A 17650-nucleotide genomic window follows, 5' to 3' on the forward strand; every position below is an offset into this window, starting at 1 on the left:
CGCCTGAAACTTTCTTCAGGCTTCAAACAACCCCAGAAGTGGCACGATTGTGCAGAATATGGTTCAGAATTATAGCTTGGTACATGCCCACCTGGGCCCCTCCCCTTCCCACACCCTCCTGGCCCATCACTGGACATTTGGGGAGGGGAGGGTGTGCCAACCTGATGGTCACATCACCCAGTAAAACATTCAACAAATTTAAGAAATATGTAAAAAGAATTAAATAATTCCCACCTATTCGGGAAGAAGAAGAAGAAGAAGAAGAAGAAGAGTTGGATTTTATATGCCACTTTTCTCTACCCGAAGGAGGCTCAAAGCGGCTTACAGTCGCCTTCCCTTTCCTCTCCCCACAACTGACACCCTGTGGGGTGGGTGAGGCTGAGAGAGCCCTGATATTCCTGCTCGGTCAGAATAGTTTTATCAGTGCCGTGGCAAGCCCAAGGTCACCCAGCTGGCTGCATGTGGGGGAGCACAGAATCGAACCCGGCATGCCACATTAGAAGTCCGCACTCCTAACCACTACACCAAACTGGCTCTCCTTGCAGAGCCATCACAAAATCTGGTTGAGAAAACGTGGGTTAGATTTCATTTGCAAGTTGCTCATTTATCAGCCCCTGGAAAGGTCTGCCTCACTGCTGAGATTTCCCTTTCGATACTCTGCAGGCATCTCCTTGCAGTGACAAGGCGTTTTAATTTAGGGCTTCATCCTAGCTCCGTTCTTCATCGGCCAGCCGAGCGGCTCGACCCTTCTCCCTTCTCTGATTGTTCCCCTCTCCCGTCTCCAGGACAGAATTTAATTATGCTCCCGTTCCTTGCTTCCCTAGCAAGCAGCCTTGTCAGTTTAATTGATTCTCGGTCAAAGGCATATTGATCTGATAAAAGCAAATCCATTCCCCTCACAACAATTAAAACGTTTCATTCGGCTCCTTCTCTCCGTTCCCGAGCGGACGTGAAACCGCCGGCGGCCGCCTGCCCCTCCTGGCTGACGTTGATCATTAGCAAATGAATTAGTGTCCATTTGCATTGGGGCCTGTCTTGTTTCAGCCTCTTGATGCTTTCCGGCACTGAGGCTGGGGTGTCCAGTCCTCAAGGAGCAGGCGAACCATAGCCGCCCATTGGATGTCTCCAGTCCAAAGAGTCTCTCCAGTAATGGGATACTCTGCGAGCTGCTTTGCATTCTCGCAAAATCTAATGACGCTGGAGAAGACAGAGTGGGTCCTTAGCTGGGAAAGCATCCAAAACATTGCTGTAATAGCTTTTGATTCTGGAAATCATCTGTCTAGACAAGTCAAACAACCAGATCCAGCAACTTCGTTCAGTGCCATTAGAATCATAGAATCATAGAGTTGGAAGGGACCATACAGGCCATCTAGTCCAACCCCCTGCTCTACGCAGGATCAGCCCAAAGCATCCTAAAGCATCCAAGAGCATCCTAAAGCATCCAAGATGCTTTAGTGTCCATTAAGCATCAACTGATTTATGGCGACTCCAGCAAGGGACTTTCATGGGTGCAGAGATAGTTGGCCATGGCATTTTTCCGCAGAGCCCTTCCATGGTGGTCTCCCATCCAAGCACTGACTCTGCTTAGTTTCTGAAGAGCCATGTTGCCGTATCTCCTACCCTATCTAGTGTTGGCAGGGTTTAAACAGGCAAAGGAGGGCAAAGCACCGGCTACGTAAAGAATGACTCTGTTGGCCATTCAGTCGTGTCCGACTCCTGGCGATCCTACGGCTCAACCGTTGGCACAATTTCCAATCTTGTACCACTTCTTTTAGATGTGTAGTGCTCTGGCCGGTGTCCATTTCTGGACATATCTAACCGTCGTGTGTTTTGTCGGCCGGCCGGTTACCCCAGTCTTGGCATCACTGCTCTCTCCGTTGAGTTGGATCATAGAATCATAGAGTTGGAAGGGGCCATGCAGGCCATCTAGTCCAACCCCCTGCTCAACGCAGGATCAGCCCTAAGCATCCTAAAGCATCCAAGAAAAGTGTGTATCCAACCTTTGCTTGAAGACTGCCAGTGAGGGGGAGCTCACCACCTCCTTAGACAGCCTATTCCACTGCTGAACTACTCTGACTGTGAATTTTCCCCCCTGATATCTAGCCTATATTGTTGTACTTGAAGTTTAAACCCATTACTGCGTGTCCTCTCCTCTGCAGCCAACAGAAACAGCATCCTGCCCTCCTCCAAGTGACAACCTTTCAAATACTTAAAGAGGGCTATCATGTCCCCTCTCAACCTCCTTTTCTCCAGGCTGAACATTTCCAAGTCCCTCAACCTATCTTCATAGGGCTTGGTCCCTTGGCCCCAGATCATCCTCTTCGCTCTCCTCGGTACCCTTTCAATTTTATCGACGTCCTTCTTGAAGTGAGGCCTCCAGAACTGCACACAGTACTCCAGGTGTGGTCTGACCAGTGCCGTATACAATGGGACTATGACATCTTGTGATTTTGATGTGATCGCATGAATAAAGAATTGACAGCTTAATTGGGGAGAGAAACAGCTTGGTCAAGAGAGGGTAAAGAGAGAGAGAGAGAGAGAGCAGGAAGTCTTCCAATGAACCAAGCAGCACACAGAAGGAGCCTATTTGAAAAATACCCGGAAGTTCCCAATCGGAAAGTACTAACTCCCACCCAAGGCCCCCTGCAGGATATTCTTAAATTCTTGAATCGTTCACACAACAGATCTTACAAATTCCCACATCCAATACCTGCCTTTAATCAGCCCTAAGTGAACAAGAGCAAGATAATTTATATTACGGTATTCCCCGTTGAGTCATGAAAGTCGTACAATGCAGTGAGCTGCCAGGAGGAAAGTTGGTTAGTTTGAAACATGGTGGTGGAGGAGAGGGGAAAGGGGGGAGGAGAAAGGCTATGGCCCTGATCCGTGGGTGGGAACGCACTGTGAGGGGGGTGGGGCTGGAAGCGGGGGGCCCGTAGCACGTGCTACATGGATAAACCAGCCATGAATGGTACAGCCCAAACCTGGCTTTAGCATCTCCAAAGCAAGCTATGGAGTGGAGTGACTGCCACCTGCTTGGTATGCAGAAGATCCCAGCTTCAGTCCCTGGCGTCTCCAGGTAAAAGGCTCAGGAGATCAGAAAGACCTTGACCTGGGATATTGGAGAGCTATTCCCTGGTCTTGATGGGCCACTGATCTGACTCTGTGTAAGAGAGCTTCCTGTGTTCAAGGTCTGACACCCGAAGCGCTGTGTTGGCATTTTCTCTGGGTGTATGGAAATATGAAGACAGGATACATATCTGTGTTGGAGGGACATGCTTTGCAGGCAGTGGGGTTCAGTTTCAATCTCTGGCATCTCTGGCTCAAATGCTTCTGTTCCAACCACCTCTCTGCGACTCCCTCCGTAACTCTAGCTCTTCATATCAGGCTATGAGCCCATGATTTATTCATTTTTTGTCAAGGGAAGCAGATTCCTCTCACCCTTGCTTTGCAGTGCTGTGACCCAGGGCACGCCTGCAAATGGATTTCAGCACTCTGCTCTGTTTTCTCTTTGCGACACCTAAAAGCCAAGTCTGAAGGCCACCGAAAGATCGTTTTTCCTTTCATAGAATCATAAAATCATAGAATCAGAGAGTTGGAAGGGGCCATACAGGCCATCTAGTCCACCCCCCCTGCTCAACACAGGATCAGCCCAAAGCAGCCTAAAGCATCCAAGAAAAGTGTGTATCCAGCCTTTGCTTGAAGACTGCCAGTGAGGGGGAGCTCACCACCTCCTTAGGCAGCCTATTCCACTGCTGAACTACTCTGACTGTGAACATTTTTTTTCCTGATATCTAGCCTATATCATTGTAGTTTAAACCCATTACTGCGCGTCCTCTCCTCTGCAGCCAATGGGAACAGCATCCTGCTCTCCTCCAAGTGACAACCTTTCAAATACTTAAAGAGGGCTATCATGTCCCCTCTCAACCTCCTTTTCTCCAGGCTGATGAAGAAGTGGTGAAACATTCACTGAGTAAAGAAGTATTTCCTTGGTTCCATCCTGCATTTCTACCCCAGTCTTTCTCGACCAGGGCTTTGTGAAACCCTGTGGTTTTGTGACAGCCCTGGAAGGGTTTCCTGAAGGGGTGGGGGTTAATTAATGTTAAATATTTATCAGGTGATATAACCACAGATGGTCATGTTGAACCACCACCATCCCTCCCAAAATGACCAGTGATGGGCCTGGAGAGGGTGGGGAAGGGAAGGGCTCCAGGCGGGCATGTATACAGCTATGCTTCCCAACCATACTCTGTGTGATCAAGCCATTCCTGGGTTTTCATGAACCCTGAAGAATGTTCAAGGGTTTTCTCAATGGTATAAAAGTTGAGAAAGGCTGCTGTACCCCATCGACTTCATTGGGTGCCCCCCCAGGTTCTAGTATTATGGGAGATAGCAAAAAGCTCCCCCCCAACATTTTCTTTCTATCATGTCCCGCCCCCTAGTCACCTTGTCTCTAAATTGAAAAGTCTCAGATTCTCTAGCCCAGGGGTATTCAACCTGTGGTCCTCCAGATGTTCACGGACTACAATTCCCATGAGCCCCTGCCAGCAAACGCTGGCAGGGGCTCATGGGAATTGGAGTCCATGAACATCTGGAGGACCACAGGTTGACTACCCCTGCTCTAGCCTCTTCTCTCTCTCTCATGTACATTAATATGTAAAATTAACCTGCTGTACTGATGATGCCACATCCACAATTATAGATCACACGGAAATTTCCAAAGCAAGGCACACTAAACTATGCAGATGCAGGGCTACATAGCTTGCCTAACTGACTGGGAACACGGAGAATGGACTGATTCAAGGAGTATGCAGTCTTTAGCACAAAATAAGCACCAGGGAAATCGTAGCCTCCCTCCCCGTTTCTCTTGTGGCAAACGCCCACAAAGCAATCCTCTCAGGGCAGTGAGCATCTCATGGCAGTGCGATCGTGACAATCTCAGCCTCCCCCTGCTCCCCCCCCCCCGGGCATCAGCCAAAGCTATCTGCATGCAGTAGCTGTTGATAGCGCCCGCTGGAAATTCAATTCACTCCTTGCAGCTTGCAAGATGTTATAGGACAAGTCAGTTTTTCTGCATTTTTATATGTTGCATCTGATTTAAGGAGAGGGTGTTGGAAAGGTCGAGGGCTGCTCTTTGCACCTTGACATTCTTAAATGATAATAGCCTTCCTCATGAGGGCAACACATTTTTCTGACCCGGCTTATTTCATTAATTTGACCTTACTTTTCAAAATAAGACTGGTGATGTCTTGTAAAATCTGGTAGGGCTCTGACTCAAGCGGCTTGTTCCGTAGAGTAGGAAAAGAAGCTGGTTTTTATATCCCACTTTTCATTACGAAGACATCTCAAAGTGCTTTGCAATCTGTTAAATAGATGGGCAATTGCCTTCCGTTCTTTTTCCCACACCCGGTGAGGTAGGTGGGGCTGAGAGAGCCCTGATGTTATTGCTCTGTGAGAATAGCACTATCAGGGCTGTGACGAGCCCATGATCATCTAGCTGGCTGCATGTAGGGGAGCAGGGAATCAAACCCGGCTCGCCAGATTACAAGCCACCATCTTTAACCAGTGTGCCACTATAAACCTTTTGACTCAAGCCTTCTTGCATCTGTTCTTTCCCCCTTGATGACATGAAGTGTTCCCCACTCCCAGGAGACTGACATTGCTTCCCAGTTCCTTATTCGTTCCTGGGAACCAACCCAGTTCCTTATTCCTGAAAAAAAAAACCAGTTCCTTATTCCTGAAAAAAAAACCCAGTTCCTTATTCATCCCTGGGAACAAACCCAGTTCCTTATTCCTGAAAAAAAAACCCAGTTCCTTATTCATTCCTGGGAACCAACCCAGTTCCTTATCCGTTCCTATGAACCAACTAAGATCCTTATTTGTTCCTGGGAACCAACCTGGTTCTGTACTCGTTCCAGGGTCACACACACATACACACACAGGCCAGCTGGAACATTATTTGGACTAAGTGAGATCCTACCTGCTTTTCTGCTGGTATTAGAGGAAGGAAAAGTGATCTCTTCAGGTTGTGGGAAATTCCAGGAGATCTGGGGCTGGAGCTTGGAGAGGGCAGGGTTTGAGCAAAGGGGGGACTCAACAGGGTACAATGCTATCACGTCCATCTTCCAAAGCAGTCATTCTCTTCAGGCGGACTGATCGACAGTGTCTGGAGAACTGTTGTTAGGGTTCCCAGCACTGGCAAGGGCTCATGGGAATTGTAGTCCATGGACATCTGGACAGCCACCGTTTGGCCACCCTGTAGGGCACAACAAAGAGTAGGGATGCCAGCCTCCAGAAGGGACCTGGAAAGCCCCCCAGAATTACAGCTCATCTCCAGATTACAGAGTTCCATGCCTCTGGAGAACCAGGATGCTTCGTAGGGTAGACTGCAATGCACTGCACCCCGCTGAGAACCTCCCCAGCCTCCCCAAATCTCCAAGAGTTTCCAAACTTGGATCTGGCAATGCTATCCCCTCCCTGCCCCCCCCCACCACCAGTGGCCGGGGGGGGGGGCACTTGGCATCCCTAGCAGAAAGCCATGAAATGGCCTTCTAGGAAGGCTGGGTTCCCTTTTGAAATAAGTAGGCAGGCATTTCCTGCATTTCAGACCACGTATAATTATGCCTGAGGAGAACCTCTGGGCAGCTCTCTGCTTCGACACGCTGAGCAGCTATTGTTATAAACAACTAAAACGGCCTGCATGTTATATATCCATGCCAGAGGCAAAACTCCCTTCCCTTCCAAAAACAAGGCTGACTGAGATTGGCAACACAGCTAGAGCTATTACAGGGTATTAAGTTCCTTTTAAAATAGGGGGGGATTTTTTTTTTGGCAGTTTAACCTTGAACACAGACAACAGGAAGCGTTTTGGCTCTCCTGTGAAATTGCCCTGGCCTTGCACTCAGATCTCTTTGCTCCCTTTCGCCCCCCTGCTGAAGTTTGCTTCTGATAGACTGGAAGGAAGATGCTCTGGTTCACCCTTCTCTCCTTAGCTTCATTCCTGACTCCTAAGCAGCTGATATTTGACAGCATTACTAGAACCAAGCATTGAGGAGCTAGGATTGCCTGCTCCCAATGGGGAAATACCTGGAATTTTTGGGGGGGAGCCTGAGGAGGGCAGGTTTCATTGAGGGGAGGGACCTCAGTCCTCATTTTCTTCCAGGGGAACTGATCCCTGTCGTCTGGAGATCCGCTGTAGTAGTGGGAGATCTCTTGGCCCAACCTGGAAGTTGACAACCAAGAGCTAGTGTAGTGCAGTGGTGAAGAGTGGTGCTTCTAATCTGGTGAGCCGGGTTTGATTCCCTGCTCCTCCACATGCAGCCACCTGGGGGACCTAGGGCTAGTCACAGTCCTGTTAGAACTGTTTTTGCAGAGCAGTATTTTCAGTGCTTTTTTCATCCCCACCTCCCTCACAGGGTGTCAGATGTGGGGAGAAGGTGATTGTAAGCTGCTTTGATACTCCTTTGGGCAGTGAAAAGTGGGGTACAAAAACCAATCCTTCTTGTTTTCTTCTCCTCCTCCTCCTCCTTCTGTGTGAACCTTAGACACACTCAGGCTGTTTTCAAACTGCCCTTGTATTCCATTTTAGTAAGTGGTTGCTAATGGAATTTTTCTGTCACTTCAGGCAGACCTGCTTTGGTAGCTCGCTGCCAGCAGAATATATTTACCTGTTCATACAAACCTGCTTGTGTCGGGTTAGTAAAGCGTAGTTGAGCTGCTTTTGAGGGAAGCAGCTTTCTTCCATTTGTAGGCCACTTCAGAATCGCTGTGGTGTGCTGTTTAAAAAATCTGTAGCACTTCTTACGGTGCCACTTTATCCTCCCGCTCTTATTCAATACACATTCTTCTGCAGACTTCTTTTTGAACATTGAGTGGTGTGGTGCTAAACCACTATAGCACTTGAGTGCTATAGCAGTACCCCTGAGAAACTGTGACTCCACTGAGTGCCACATTGAAGTGCTCTACTGGTTCAGTGCTATAGCATTCAACTTAGAACATTCTGGAAAAAGTCTGAGGAAGGTCATATGGTGAACAAGGGCAGTCGCAGGGGGGAAGCGGCATTGTATGAAATGACTATAGTATTTCATTAACAGTTTGTAGCATAATTGATTTTGTTTAACAATATTATCATCTACCCTGAGCTGTATTGGAAAGGCAGGCTAGAAAATTAAAGATTTATTTATCGAGAAGGAAATTTGCTGGACTAAACCCCTGTCCCCCTGGAGCTTTACTTGAAATTGGGCCAACCACTTTGTGTAGTAGTTCAGAGTAGCCGCTTCTAATCTGTCGAGTTGGGTTTGATTCTCCGCTCCTCCACGTGCAGCCAGCTGGATGACCCTGTGCCGGTCAAAGCCCTGATAGTGCTGTTCTCACAGAGCTGCCCTGTCAGAGCTCTCTCAGTCTCACCTACCTCACAAGGTGTTTGTTGTGGAGACAGGAAGGGAAGCCATTTTGAGACTCCTTCAGGTAGTGAAAAGTGGGGTACAAAAACTTCTTATGACATCCAATTTAGACTGTTAATGTGAAACTCTCATGTTCTCTGTCTTTGTGAGTAAAGAGGAATGACGTCAGTAAAATGGATTAAACTTTTAACACAGCTGAAGCAGAAATCCCTCCCATCCATCCAAGAGAGCTTGGAATCAAACAGTATGGCACCCCCACTGCTTGCTTTCCCAGTCCCTATTAACAGCTCGGCATTCTGCATTCTGTTTGTGGAATAAAATAATCAACTGAAGCGGAAGGTGTGAGAATGGAAGACCAGGAAAGCCAGCCAGATGCCGCTTCTCATCTTGCGCTGGAATTCACATCTATGACTTTTTACCTCAGATGGCGCACATTCTGCGATCCCTCCTGTCCCCTTGGCGAGCATGGCACATTTTATCGCCTAGGCCACAGCCTGGTCACCACCTCCCCTTCTGGGCATGTCAGCATAAAACCCGTCCGCAAATGTGGCTGTGTCATAAGGCCTGGCACAAAATACGCGGCAGTGTAGAAATGTCCTGGCCGAGGAGCTTTCCAAGCTGGGCTTGGCTGCCTTTCCTGTTGTTGTAAGTAAATAATCTCTGGGTTTGATCTGTATTCTAGAGGAGGCATTCCTGCTGCCAACCTCTGTGTCTCTCTCGTATCAGCCTTCAGCAAGGTCTTACTGATAACTTTTATCACACTCAGAGCTGACGAAAGAGTCGACCTGGGGCACCTTTAGAAAGGACGGTGTGACTAGGACACAGAAGAAAGATAAAGGCAGATGTGATGGTCTGTATCTTACCCACCCCACTAAGCATTCCTTCAGCCTTGGGAACCTTAATCCAATAGAAGCAATTATTTCTTTGAAGAAGGTTCTTTCGTAGAGTTGCCATCTCCTGGAGATTCGGGGGTTGGAGCTGGAGGAGGGCTTGAGGGAAGGGGAAGGGAAGGTCTTCAATGGAATTTAATGCTATGGAGTCCACCTATGGAGCCAGCCTGGTGTGGTGGTGTGTGCAGACTTCTAATCTGGTGAACTGGGTTTGATTCCGCGCTCCCCCACATGCAGCCAGCTGGGTGACCTTGGGCTTGCCACAGCACTGATAAAGCTGTTCTGACTGAGCAGGAATATCAGGGCTCTCTCAGCCTCACCCACCTCACAGGGCGTCTGTTGCGGGGAGAGGAATGGGAAGGCAACTGTAAGACACTTTGAGACTCCTTCTGATAGAGAAAAGCAGCATATAAGAACCAATTCTTCTTCTTCTTTCAAAGCGGCCGTTTCCTCCAGGTGAACTGATATGTGTCACCTGGAGATCAGTTACAGTCCCAGAAGATACCCAGCCATCACCTAGAGGTTGGCAACCCTATGGCTAGCAACACTAGTGGTGAGCAGGGTCTTCTTTGTTTAGTTTGGAACTGTGCTGGGAAACTTGTGCTATTTTTTTAAAATAGGCAAAACTCACCTTTTCTACCTAAGAACAGGAAGTGTCAATTTAGACCAATCTGAGTATTTTCAGAATGCAAATTACACACACACACACACACACACACACACAGACGGAGCCCTTGCAAACTGAGAGAGTAGAAGAAGAGAGAAGAAGAGCTGATTTTTTGTAGCCCACTTTTTACTACCCAAGGAGTCTCAAAGCAGCTGACAGTTGCCTGCCCTTCCTGCAATATTCAACCTCCCCTGCATTCAAATTCTTACCACTCCATTTTAATGTCGGGCATTTTTGCTAATTGGACATTTAAAAGCAGAGAAACAACACATTTTAATGTGAGGAGTTTAATTGCTCGGAAGGGGTGGGGAATATAAATACAAAGCCAGTTTTCGGGGGTGTTTTTTGTTTGAAAATCTCCTTCTGTCCACGAGAGCCAGTGTTACGGGGGGGATTAGGAACTTGGATTTATCCCAGTTGCTTTTTAATGCGCGCACCAAAAGGACTCTGTATTTTGGCCATCTGTGTGGTCATCTGGACAGCACGGACCGGTTAGGTAATCAAAGGGTAAATTAAGTTTATCTTGAATTAGCTCAATTCCTGGCTGAGGGATTAGAATGCTCTCTTCCCGTTAGTACGGAGGTCCTGGTTTCACTGGATTTATTGTCAGGTACTTCGGCAGCCTGACTGAGATACAGCATTTCCACCTTCTCCCCTCATAACCCCTTCCGTGACTGATAACACACTGAATCCATTCCCCTTCCAGGGCTACTGTGTGCCTAGAATAGAAACCTGATACTTGATGAACTCCTGTTCCGGGTTTCCCAGGCATTGGACACGAACCTTAATTGCAAGCTAAGCAGAAAGCAACGAGGTTCATGCAATGGAGTGAGCTCCTTGTAAAATAATAATAATAATAATAATAATAATAATAATAATAATAATAATAATAATAATAATAATAATAATGAAAAGTGGATATCATGTGTCAGGGATCATATTGATACAGCTGGTTGACTTACCTGGAAGAAGTAATCAAAAGAAAGTGTCATGAGACACTGATTGTGTTTTGCATTACAAATGGTTGGCTCTTTATTCAAGGGTTATAGAGCTTCCATCCTGGCGAGCCGGGTTCGATTCTGCGCTCCCCCACATGCAGCCAGCTGGGTGACCTTGGGCTAGTCACAGCACTGATACTGCTGTTCTGACCAAGCAGTAATATCGGGGCTCTCTCAGCCTTACCTCCCTCATAGGGTGTCTGTTGTGGGGAGAGGAAAGGGAAGGAAATTATAAGCTGCTTTGACACTTCTTCACATAGAGAAAAGAGGCATATAAGAACCAACTCTTCTTCTGTAATATCAGGGCTCTCTCAGCTTTATCTACCTCACAGGGTATTTGTTGTGGGGCGAGGAAGGGAAGGCAATTGTCAGCTGCTTTGAGACTCCTTCGGGTAGAGAGAAGAGGTATGTAAGCACCAACTCTTCTTCTTCTTCAGTAATATCAGGGCTCTCCCAGACTCACCTCCCTCACAGAGTGTCTGTTGTGGGGAGAGGACAGGAAGGCAAATGTAAGCCACTTTGAGCCTCCTTTGGGTAGAGAAAAGTGGCATATAATACCAACTCTTCTTCTTCTGATTCCCCAAGCCTGGGAAGGTAATATCAGCATGATGTAGTGGCCTTTCATCTGGAGAACCCAGTGTGATTCCCTACTCTGCCAAGTGTAGCCAGCTGGTTGTATTGGGTATTTTCTGTATCAAAAGTAGCAGAGTGAAATATCAATGATGAGGCCAGGCATGGAAGTGTTAAGGTATAATAAAGTATTTTACTAGAACTGCTAGGATAGATGAACTGGGATAAAAACACAAGAAAATGTACAGCTTTCTACAGCTCATGATGGAGCTCTTAATGGTGGCTGTTTCCTGGTAGAATTGCAAGATTGATCTCCCTCTCTGCCTAAAGCAATTTAGAGAATAAAAAGAGGAAGAGGGGGAATTTCTCTTCCATTTACAGTTGCCCACCTGTGAACAGGACACATAGACAAGGGTGTACACACTTTACCTACCAATAAACAAATCACATGACCCACTTTGCCTGACCTCACCAGCAACAGCAAGCATCAACAAACAGTTAACCCTTTTCCTGACAATCAGTGGCTGACTCTTGAGAAAGACGAAGTCTAACAGGTTGACCTTGGGCGAGGCACAGTTCTCTCAGAGCTCTCTCAGCTCCACCTACCTCACCGGGTGCCTGTTGTGGGGAGATGAAGAGATGGTGATTGTAAGCTTGAGACTCCTTTGGGTAGAGAAAAGCGGGGTTTAAAATAGATCTTTTCTTCTTCTACCTGTGCAACTTGCTTCTATGTATGCTTGCTCAGAAGAACGTCCCCAAAGGTTCAAAGAGCCTGACACAGGTGAGCATGTCTAAGTCTCAGGTATGGGAAAGGCACTTTTAATACATCTGCTGGAAGGGCTTCCGGCAATGGGTTATTGCTGCAGTGGAAAAATGGCCACAGAAGTGAGAAAAGTACCATACTTTGTCCTCATTTTCCTTTGCTGTTGCGAAAGGGTCCTGACAGAGGCCAGGACAAAGGGCCAGAAATCAATACAGTTCATAAGATGAAAAATGAATCTTTTTTTTTAATGGAAAGAAATCTTCCTAGCAGAGTGAGAACAAAAACCAAGGACATCATACAAGGCTAATAAGAGCCCCCAGCATCTGTTTAGATGATAGACCACCAGGAACAATTCATGTAGCACAGGGGTAGTCAACCTGTGGTCCTCCAAATGTCCATGGACTACAGTTCCCATGAGCCCCTGCCATTGTAGCCCATGGACATTTGGAGGACCACAGGTTGACTACCCCTGATGTAGCAGATTGCTGCCAGCCAACCAGGAGGGATCGGCATGAACCGGCTGGCACTAAAATTCACCGTGAATTTTGGCTTTATTTATTTATTCATGATTCCATTTTTTATCCTGGCACTCCTACATAGTGGCTCATGGTGGGTAACAGTCGTCTTTCACACTAAAACTCATCAAATGACATAGTTCCATTAAAATCCATCTCTACCCACCCCCAGCAGTGGTTTAAAATTCCCTCCACTGGTTCATGGCTTCAATACAACTACCCCGGGGGCTGCTTGGGCAGCCTGATGTTTCCGTTAGCTCAGCTCAAGGAGGGGCCCAGATCTTACTTGCTCTGGCCCCGCCTAAATATGGGTTCTTTTGGGTTCACAAGGTTCATGAATTGGAGAACCAAGACGAAAACCCACAAATCTTGGTGCAATTCCTTGTGGCTTGTGACAGTTTGCAAACAGCAGAAAGCAGGGGTAATATCCTTTCTGCTCTTCACAAGAAGCTGTTGAGAGGCTGGGACCTTCCCACCACTCAGCTGTTCGGTTTAAATGGCTTGGAGCCATTTAAACCCTGGGCCATTCCACACAGCAGAATCAGAATACCTTTATTGGCATAAAATTGCAAAGCATAAAATGAAATTTTCAAACTGTTTCAGATGTAAAATCTATCGTAAAAGATTTTCATTTAAAATTGCCAGTAAAAGCTTTGCTACTTTTATAATAGTTGCTCTAATGTTGCTGAAGTGTTACCCTTGTGTAAAGCTGTTTATTTTTCGTTATTCACGACGTCGTACACAATCTGCAACACTCCTGCAAAAATCAGTTTGTTGTAGTGCTTTTCGGGGAATCCACAAAAGTGGACTCCCCCTTTAAAAACTGCTAGACTCTTGAGAACAATCTGCCACACATCCGAAAAAGAAATGTGCTTTCTCAGTATAGCGGTAGCAAGCATGTCCCTCCCTAAGCACCCGAGCTTCCGGCATTGCGATCGCAATTCCCCCCCCCCCTTAAACCGGCAAATGCAATGAATAAGCGATGCTTCTTAGGCTGAAATCCCTCCACAAACAATTGTCTGTAAAGTTTCCAAGCGCAATACAGCCCCCCGTTCAACAGTGCCCGTAATTTCAGCAAAAAATAGCATGGGGGGGATTTTTTTAAACTTTAAGATAGTGTAAACGATTACACGCCAGCTCCTACGCCAGCAAAAAAGGTCTTTCTGATACGCTGAATGAACAAAAATGCGTTGCTACTGGTGTTTTCGGGTTTTTAAAAAACAGCTTTTAAATGGAAGCATGAACACAATAGTTAATTGGCTGTTCTGTTTGATTGACGGCCAGGGGCAGGAGGAAGCATGGAGAAATATCGCCTACTTTGTTGCGATTTCGGCGAGACTGGAAACTTGTGCGTTACCAGAACAGCGCTAGTGGGAGAGCCTTTTTTTCCGATAGAAACGGCTGTGTGCGTTACCGAGACCTGCCGCTTTTGATTGCAGCAATTTTCAACAGTGCACAGATTTAGCAACATTGCCCGTTGTGCGGAATGGTCCCCTGTTTTCATCTTCCTACAGCTATCCAAGGAGAACAGAAAATGGATTTAAATGGCCATGCTTTCTGCCCTCCAAAACTTTTCATGAGACACAGAAAATAGGGAATGCCTGACACTGTTCATTTCTCCTGGCTCCTCCAGGAGACACTTCACCCTTTTTTTTTGCTGGTTGGGGGTATCTGTGGCCATCCAAAAGGAGGGGAAGAAATGCCCCCTGGGAGGCATTTCAACCCCATATTTAACCCTCTGGTTTTGTTCTCCCTCCCCCTCTACTTCAAAGCAGTGGTGAGCAAAAACAGAGGGTTTAAATCGGTGGGAGCAGGGCCTGCTGCACAGTTGTTAGTTTAAATGGCTCTTAGCAAACCCGCGTCCGATTCCGGAACTCGTTTTAGAAACTCTCCTCCTTAAACCAGCGTCCAACGTGACCCAGAGCAGACGGAATATGAAAAAGCAAAGAGCAGAGGAGTCGAAAGCCACGTTCTTACTCCTCTGATTGTTTTGTTCTCCGTGTATCTCGGAAGCGAGATAAAGAAGTGGAGAGACTGTCTGGGTAGTTGCCAAGATCTGATAAAGGTAAGGTGCAAGGAATCGACAGGAGACCTAAGCCACTTGCAAGAAGGGGAAAGCTGTAATGGAAACAAAGCACTTGGCAGTAACACTGCAACATTCTTTTCGTGATAGGATGTCGAGCCGGGGAGAGAGGGAGCTCATTCAGAGAGCATCGCGAAATCAAAAAAAAAAAGTGACACATCAAGTATGTACAAAATAATACAGGGGTTTGGTAGGGGGGAATTCTGTTAGATCTGAGCCTTATTAGGGAGAAATGTCACTTAAGAAGTATCACTGAGAGAGGGGGGGGGGAAAGGAAATCAGTTTTCCAATTCTAGGAAGCTTAAAAAGAAAGAACTAACTGCGTTTGATGGTTCTCCAAAATCTCTTGATATCGTAGAGCTGGGCTTTTATGTTTGGGGGGGGGGGACCTACCCAGTAACTATATCATCCTGATTAAAAGGAGTGTTGCTTTTAATCTCTTGTCTTTTATAATTACCTTTGCCACTTTCTGATCGACTTCAAAGGGGCGCAGCGACAGAAACCACCATCGCTCCTTCCATTAAGTCCTTGGATTGAATTTGTCAATAGTTTTCTGCTCTTGAAAACGATTCCAAGCAGGGTGGGCATGGCTGTGCGGGGAGAAGGAGTGGACCTTAAGGGCAAAGGTTCCTCTTTTATGCACACCGAAATGGCATTTCAAAAGGGTTTCTTGCTCGCCTTATTTTTCACTTGCTTTCATTTGATGAGCAAAAGGCTCCTTTGCATGCCCCCAAACGCACGGAAAGCCATAGGGTAAGCTTTTGTCTGGTGAAGTTCTGCTCCAAAGCACCAGATTTCCCCCTTTAAGAAGATCAAATGTAAGAGCAGACAAAGAAAGAGAGAGAGTGACTGTAAGTGCAAAGAAGGTTTTTATGTATTTCGAAAAAATCAGGTCCGTGGCTGTTTTTTCCTCTTCTGAGCACTGCCGATGCTCATGCCAATGACTCGTTCACAATCTGAAATGGTAATTATTTCAAACGTATTCAAGAAGATAAGAAGAGCCCTGATGGATGAGACCAGTGGTCCATGTTGTCTAGCAGCTTCCCTCAAATAGTGGCCAGTCCGTTCCTCCGGATGGCCAACATCAGGGCATAGATGATGAGGCCTTCCTGAGAACATAAAAAGAGCCCTGATGGATGAGAACAGTGGTCCATCTAGGCCAGCATCCCGTCTCACACAGAAGTCAACCAGTTCCTCTAGATGGCCAACAACAGGGCATAGAGGCTGAGGCCTTCCTAAGAATGTAAGAAAAAAACCTACTGGATCAGATGGATAGTCCATCTATGCCAGGATCTTGTCCCAAATGGTGGCCAGTCCGTTCCTCTGGATGGTCAACAACAGGATAGAGAGGTCAGGGCTTTCTCATGAGGTTGCCCCTGGCTGTGGGATTCAGAGACTTAGTGCCTCTGACTGTGGAGGTTCCCCTCAGTCACTATGGCTAGCAGCCATTGGTAGACCTCTATGCACCTATTTCTGTCCATGTGTTTGACAGCATTTGTTTCCCTGGGGGCAGCCAGCTGCTAGCCACAGTTGAAGCATGCTCAGAATTTGACTGGATTGCTGTGAGGAGAGGAAACAGTAGCGTTCTTCACCCCCTGTTCTGGGAAGCCCAGAAAATGCAATTGTTCTCAGTCCTGGCAGGAAGTATGCTGAAGGTGACATGCCTAGGGTTGCCAGCCTCCAGGTGATGGCTAGAGATTTCCTGGGATTACAACTGATCTCTAGGCAACAGAGATCAGTTAACCTGGAGGAAATGGCTTCTTGGGAAGGTGGACTATGGCATTCCATCTCATTGATATCGCTCCACTCCCCAAATCTCAGCCTCCTTAGGCTCCACCTCCAACATCTCCAGGGATATCCCAGCCCAAAGCCAGCAATGTAAGGAATGGCTCAGTTGCAGCCTGCCCCTGTTTAATGAGCCATTTCTTCCATCAGGTTACTTCTTCCTGGAATTATTTCTTGTTTCTGTGCTGTAAGCCCCACACCCAATCAATGAACCAGCTTAGGAAAAATGGAGGCGGGACAATATTGCCTCTGGCACTCTAGGAACTTTCACAAATCTCTATGCTCTTTACCATAGAGCATGCAGGATTCCTAGAATGTTGCAGCTGCTGTGTCATCACTTCTGAGTACTTGGCCCAAAGGGATAACACAGCATCAGCACCGGTCCCCTTCTTCAGGTTTTGTCTGGATTTCAAAATGCTCTTGCTCAGGAGAAAGGAAAGGTTGGTGCTTACTGAACTGGCAGAAAGGGGCAGGCAATTATGCACATGTACCTCTTATAAAAGAGCCTCTTGGGGTGCAGGGTAGTAAGGCAGCCGACATGCTGTCTGAAGCTTTGACCATGAGGCTGGGAGTTCGATCCCAGCAGCCCACTCAAGGTTGACTCAGCCTTCCATCCTTCCGAGGTCGGTAAAATGAGTGCCCAGCTTGCTGGGGGGTAAACGGTAATGACTGGGGAAGGCACTGGCAAACCACCCCGTATTGAGTCTGCCATGAAAACGCTAGAGGGCGTCACCCTAAGGGTCAGACATGACCCGGTGCTTGCACAGGGGATGCCTTTACCTTTACCTTTTACCTCTTGTAAACTCCGCAAGCATACAAATGCATAATTATTGTATGCAGTTCAATTCCCTCCCCCACTGCCTCTTTTCACAGAAGGTTTAGCATAGACGCTTGTAAAAATGCCAGCGGTTCTACGCTGAGCAACACTTGCTTATGAGTCCACATGAGTTCCACGTCATTCATTTTACACTCTGTGT

At 47.1% G+C, this 17650-nt stretch overlaps 1 protein-coding gene across 3 annotated transcripts in view; it reads left to right on the forward strand.

Annotated features, from left to right (window-relative positions):
- Nucleotides 1-17650, forward strand: part of CNTN5 (contactin 5) — a 744496-nt gene that overhangs the window by 174977 nt on the left and 551869 nt on the right. The gene's annotated exons all lie outside the window — the stretch shown is intronic.

Source organism: Paroedura picta, chromosome 6, assembly GCF_049243985.1.
Source record: "Paroedura picta isolate Pp20150507F chromosome 6, Ppicta_v3.0, whole genome shotgun sequence".
Taxonomy (NCBI): Eukaryota; Metazoa; Chordata; class Lepidosauria; order Squamata; family Gekkonidae; genus Paroedura; species Paroedura picta.